Raw genomic sequence first — 7,402 nt, forward strand, 5'->3', positions numbered from 1 at the left:
TATAAAACCTTTACTTTGTTGTTATTCACTGGGCTCTAACTCATTATTTATATGATGTAAGTAGGTAATCAGGTGTGTAACCAGGCTTGAGACTTCCAGTCTAGATCCGTTTGTGTCAGCCAACTAGTACGCCTTTCAAGGAGGTTCCGAAGCCTTTCTATCAAGTTTTTGTGGACAATGTTGTGACTTAGTTAATGAACAAGTTTTAAGTTTTATCTTCTTTTTTTTTTTTGTGGAAAAGTTTATGTTTCTTTTGTATGTACGACTGACGTCATATTATATGTAAATATAAGTTAAAATTTTTTGTCTCATATAAGTCTGACTATTATATTTTTGTTATTTACTTCCGTTAACCCCTTAATTTGTTAATCTGTTCAGAGGCTTTTGGTAGGATTACTGGTCGGTTACGATGCTAAACCTATAAGGTCAGGTATGGGTTGTGACACTATAGGAAATGGTTTTCATTTACAAATCCTATGCAGATATCTTTTCAATTAGGTGTTGTAATTGATACTGATCTAAGTGGTAGAAATGTCAAGCACTGTTACATGGATAAATGATAAAGAACGACTCGGTAGTATGATGTTATCAAATGGTCCATGTCAGGCATAGTCATCCACTGATTAAATCCAGGGCCAAGTTCAAGTAGTAGGATAAGATAGATGCAAGATCAGCAACCCTTTCTTGTGAACTAAATAGTTGTACGTATCGCACTACATTTGAATGTAGCTCAAGTGTAAGTGTTGGTTTTCTGCTATTACCTCATGCATCTGATGTCTTTATAACAATGACAAATCCAGTCTTCTTCTCACCGTCAGAAGCCCATTTAATTAATTCTTGACGACTACTAAAAATCTAAAGATAATAAATACATTTATACGTCAACTTATTAATAAAACTCAATACAAATAAAAGATATAAAAATCATATTCATAAAAAAACTTAACAAATCTCGTCGATAATGCATTCATGTCTGAAGTCTACTAATAATGCAGTACTTGCATTGTTGCAATGAGTAGAAGCATAATCATTCCAAACAAAAAAATAAAAAAATATAAAAAAATGAAACTGGAATTACACGGTAATGAGTAGACGAACAAATTTTAAAAAATGGGCCTTAAGTAACCGGAAATGTATCCTTTATTCGGTAGTTGGTCAGCAGACAAATATTTTTTGTTCGGTAATGTAATGCCAGACTATTTTATTTTGTTCGATTTCGAAACACTAAACAAAAGTCGAAGAATAGTCCAGAAAAGCAAAACAAAAGCCTACAAAACAAATAAAAAAAATTCACCATTTCACTTTTTTAATGGTTCTTCACCACAATTTCTTCATCCATTATTTTCTTCTATGATCAAAACACTATGATTCTCACTTTTTGAAAAGAGATGTGTAAGAGAGAAGAAAAATTGAGAAAGGAAGAAGAGGAGTAGGATTGAAGACCAAAGGGTGTAAGGAGATAACAAAATGAGAAATTCTTGGTGCCTCGAATTGAGCTGCTTCGAATGGCTCGAATTTGTGTTTACCAATCGACTGGTCGGATGACTAGCCGAATGATCGGGTGAAATACTTGTTTACAACGGTTGTCACCTTTGTCGACCGCGACTGCTAGTTTTTTTGCCGAACGATTGGCGAAATGAAATTCGAGCCATTTGAGGCAAGCTCAAATTTGAGGTATGTAGCGTTGCTCTAATAAAATATATTTAATTTTATTATTTTGTCCTTAAAGGTAATTTCACACATAGGTAAAATTTAGGGGAAAAAAAAATCTCATATGGAGAATATAAAGAGATAAAGTAGTGGTGTATGTAGAATCACTCAAAAGTCAATAAGACAAACATATCCAAATCATAATTATTTTATTTTTTTTCTCACAAAAATTAAAAAAGTCAAAATTCATCTCAAACGAGACTTTTTAACTTAAGCTAAAATAGCCAAAAAATGAAAAAATGAAAAAGTTAACTCACTTCCCAACTGAAGGCTTAATGTGGCCATGCTAATCATATTGGGATGCAAATCAATACTGCTGTTTAGCAATAAGTTAGAATAATTAAAAAGTCAATAAAAAAGTTAAAAGATTATACAAATAAGTCGAATATTTTTTCCCATTCTTTTTACGTTTTCCACCTTTTGTTTTGTTTTGTTTTTTTGGCCATTTCAGTTTTTTTCACCTCATATATTCTAGCAAAAAAAAAAGCTAAAAATGCACTAAATATTCATTTTCCAAACGGATTCTTAGTTGCGTTACATTTATATGGAGATTTTTTTTAAGATCTCTGATATTAAAATTTTATAAGATAAAGGACATATAATATTTTCATAGTAGTTGGGGTCCCTCAATATTTTTATAGAGAAAATTTAACTTAAAAAATTTTTTGCCTGACTCAAAGAAATTTCGGTACCGATACAGAGAAATTTTAGTTTTCATTTTATTGAGAGACCTTAACTAATAAAAAAAAATTAAAAAATGTTGGACCTCTTGAGCTAGACAAAGTTGAAGAGTGATGGTTTACTAATTTTCTTCATTTATATTGTATTTTTTATTTTTTGTAAAAATAATAATGAAAAAGATGTTTGGTATAAACGTTTTTTAAAAATAAGTAAAAGAGTAGCCAATGAGAGGATGGCTGAAAGCAGTGGTAACTCCAGAAACTTTTATAGATGGGTCACTTCATAAGTTTTTATAAACTTTAAAAACAATTTTTTTTAAAACTAAACAACATCTATTCTGTTTGATTTTGAATTTTAAAAATAGTTTTTTTGTTTTAATGTTTTGTTGTCTTTAGTGATTTATTTATAATTAAGTCTTTTTTTTAGATGCACTTATAAAATAAAATATTTGTAAAAAATATACTGAATTTTTCTAATTTTTATATTTAGTTAATATTTTTAAAAATTCACAAATATCTTATTTTTTTAAGTATATTTAGATTAATTGAATCTAAAAAATAAAAACAATCAGTCTAAAATATTTAAAAACTTCACCAAGAAACAATAACATGAAAAATCAAAAAAATCAAAACTATTTCTAATAATTGTTTACCAAACAAATTAAAATTTTAGTATCACGATGATGCCATCTCACTATTGACACGTCGTGTTACCTATCAAATAATAAATTTACATGTAGAGGGTGAACTCCACTCTCAAAATATAACTACATTTTCATATATACATGAGAACAGAAATGACAAGATGTTATTTGTACGTTATTGGATGATGATACCAAAGAGATAGTATCACCATTGTATTGAATATGTATATATATATATTTAATTTGATGAGATCCTTAATTTTTTTAAAAGAATCAAATTATATAAAATAAAGGGCAATGCTAGAGACCACTAAAAGTGGTGTTCTAAAACAATCGTTAATGATGTGACATCTATTTTTTTTTTTTTTTAAAAAGAGACACAACAACATTGTGATAGTGGGTGGGACCCATTGCCACATCATTAATGGTGGTACTAATTAGTGCTCCTACTCATTTTTCTAGAGTTGATAGTTGCCAATGACTAGAAATGATTGTCGACAATTAAAGATAGTGATCAGTTACTAGACTAGAGATGGTGGTTGACCGCTAGAGGTGGTGATTGGAGGAGATTTTTGACAAAAAGTGGTAGTCAAATGTGGTTGGTTGTTAGCCTTGAGAGGTGTTGATTGGATGTGAGTATCTGATGAGGTTATTGACGATAGTAGTCATGGTTGGGAATAGCCAAATGTTGTGGCTATGGTAGCGATAAATGGTGGTGGTGAATGATGGCTGGAGGCACAAGGGGGGGGGGGGGGTCACGTGGCCCCTGGATTTTGAGAATTTTTTTTTTATACAAATATAAAGAAATTATTTTAAATAAAAAATTATAAAAATATTATTAGAGTGAAATATCAATGACATTTTAAAAATTATGAGAATAATAATAGTTGTTTTGATTGAAAATGAATAGACTATTATAAACCATATTATTTATAAAAATTTTATGAAAAATTTTGAATGTAACGGTGATGTCATTATTATTGACATACAAATATAAGTAATCTCACTATAAAAATATGAAATTTATTAGATTGTTAGTTACATTTGACATGTAAGGTTCACTCTCTATGTGTTTATTTACTATTAGTTGGTGATATCACATACTAATGATGATGTGATATTACTATTATATTGAATTTGTTATCAAATCTTGTATAAAAAAATAATTTATCATTATATAATTTAGGGTAAATTACCAATACACCTCATGAGGTTTGCTTAAATTATAAAATGCCCTGTGTGGTTTGAAAAATTATAAATACCTCTTTATTAGTATTTTTTTATTTAACAGAATTAACTAAAAAAATAAAATTCATAATTGCTCTTCTATACAATAATAAAATTACCTAAATTATTAATTGAAACATATTTCTAATATTATTAAAAATTGTTAATTGACTTGATGATTTATAAATAAAAGGAGCGATTTATTATGGAATTAGAAACCTTCGGGGGTGGAATGTAATTTTTAAAATCACAATGGATGATTCGTATTTTAATTAAATCTCAGGGGGTGTATTTGTAATTTACCCTATAATTTATTTTAAGACTTATATCCATATTTTTTTTATATTGTCCATGATACACTAGTTATAAATAACATTATTTTTTTGATATTTCTCGAAATCAATCGTAAAAACTTGCGTGAAATATTTTTATAAAATTTTTCATTATTGTAATTAATAAGTGTCCTCTCTAATTTAATTTTCTGGCTCCGCCACTGGCCGGAGGGGTGGAAGAATTAGGAAATAGTGAAACTTTTTTCCTTAAATAAGTGATGCTAACATCTTACTGTTTAAATTTTAATTGGTTTTTGACTTTTTTTTAAAACAAAAATGAATATCAAATGCTTTTCTTTACTGTTTTTAATTATTTTTTAAATAAATAAAAAAAAAAGTTGTAAGTATAAACGTTATGAAAAAGACGTTAGATTTAAGAGATAAAAACAACCTTATGAACATTACCTACTTCAATAAACCAGCGAAAGTTATTTAATGGACTCCACGAGATATTTGATTATTTATTTAGTAGAAAATTTTATATCTCTAGCATTACTCTTTTCACAATAAAAAATATTATAGGTCCCAAATTTTCTACCAAATGAATCTACATATCCATATGAGACATTTGGTCATTTATTTGATAAATTTTTTTATATTTCTAACGTTACCCTTCTACAATCACAATTAGCATTGAATTCTCTAACAACAATCACAATTAGCATTGAATTCTCTAACAACAGTCAAGAATGTCTTGACAAAACGTTGTCTCAACAGATTACCTATACATAAGGATGTAAGAAAAATAAAAAAAAAATCAATCAAATTAATTAAATTAGATCAAACTAATTATATTTGGTCTTTTTTTTATAATAAAAATTGGTCTATTTGGTTTTTAAATTTGATTTTTTTTTTTATTTTAAGTTCAATATCGGTTCAAGCACCATGTGCACCAAACTAAACCGAAATCGACCGCCTTAACATATATTGTATTTATAATATATATATATATGTATATATATAATCTAATAACATAATAATATTAATAAGTATAATAAATTATTAACCTTAATTAATTAACTTTATCATCTTTATAACCTAAGTTTGTAAACTTATATATAATCTAAACTCTAACTCATTATTCTTGAAACCTTAGTATTTTTTAACTTTTTTTTGTTTTTATTTTTGGTTAATCTAGGAATTGAAAATTATTTATTAAATGGATGGATTTGATATATTTAAAATGGTAGACAAATAACTAATTTAATATTTTTATATAGATTAGTGATTATATTTAAAGTGGTTCAAATTTAAAAGTTCCTATACCGATTAAACCGCACCGAACCAAACCGTAATTGGTTCGGTACGATTTGATGAGAGTTGTGGTTTATATCACTGTTCTAAATAATAAAACCGACATTATCGATTTGATAAAATTTTTTACCTAAATATCAATCGTACTGAACTGATTACATCCCTAGCTATACATATCCTGTACATATCACCTTCATTTTATATTATTAAATTACATGATAAGAATATTATTTATTTTCATTAATTATTTAATAATTAATTTTAAACAATAAAATCAATCATGAACATTCATAAAAGATGTGATATGAAAAGAGAAAAAAAAAAATGATATATAACATTTTTCCTGTCAATTACAAATTGAAATGTGAAATTAATCCATCTGTCATTTTATGAGTTAGAGATCATTTGGCAACTTGGTTTTTAAACTAAAAAGTACAAAAGATTTTAAAAAATGTCAAAAACTCATTTAAAAAAAAAAAATCGAACTCACCAGTTATTCACATTTTTTCATACAACTAAAAAGCACACTTTCAAACACTAAATTCTTTCAGGTTTAACTCCTCTCAAATTATTATCTTAATTTGAGAGAACGTTTAGACTTGGCAAATTCATTTTGGAATTGATTTCAATGATCTGAATAGTTTATTTTTTAGAACTCGTTGAGTAAAATATTTATGTAAAAAATAAAGATGATTAGATATTAATAGCTATATGCTTTAATCATATGTTTTTAAAAAATGGAAGATAAATATAATTTCAAAAATAATATCTATTTTTTGTAATACAAATTTGATTCAAACGTACGGCTACCGATATTTAATCATTTTGATTTTTTACATGAATATTCTATTTAAATGAGTCTAAAAAAGTAAATGAGTCTAAAAAAGTAAACGATTTGAATTACCTAAATCGATTCCAAAATGCATCTACTAACCCTAAACAGTCTCTCAAATTAAAATGACTAACATGATAAAAACCCAACCCTAGACCATGATCTGTTTATCTCTTCGTTAGAGATATATCAAAATTAAAGTTCAGATAAGCCCATTCAGGCCTCTCTTGTTTTTTCGGTCCTGTGCTTTAAATGTCATTTCCATCGCAATTAAAGTTAAGATAGGCCTATTCATACCTCTTTTGGGATTATTTTTTTTTGGATATTTACCAATAAATTTTATCTCATAAACAAGTGTTTCAATCAGTTCCCACTTTTTTTTTATTAATCTGTTAAGTTCTATTAGTGAAGAATTTCTTTCCGTGTGGTCCTATTTTTTATTTTGGTAGTGTTTTGGTGGACAACTATACCATTTTATTAATGTGATAAATATGATGTGATACTCTAATGTAATAGATATTAATGTGATACTCCAACGATATGATACTCTAAAAAAATTAAAAATTCCTTAATATACTTTTTCTAAATGTAATAACGTGACGGGTATGATATGACACTCCAAAAAAAATAAAAACTTATTAGTGTACTTTTTTCAAATGTGATAACGGGTATGATGTGGCATTCTAAAAAAAATTTAAAACTCCTTAGTGTACTTTTCTCAAA

This window comes from Camellia sinensis, chromosome 4 (assembly GCF_055761805.1).
Source record: "Camellia sinensis isolate YWXY chromosome 4, ASM5576180v1, whole genome shotgun sequence".
Lineage (NCBI taxonomy): Eukaryota > Viridiplantae > Streptophyta > Magnoliopsida > Ericales > Theaceae > Camellia > Camellia sinensis.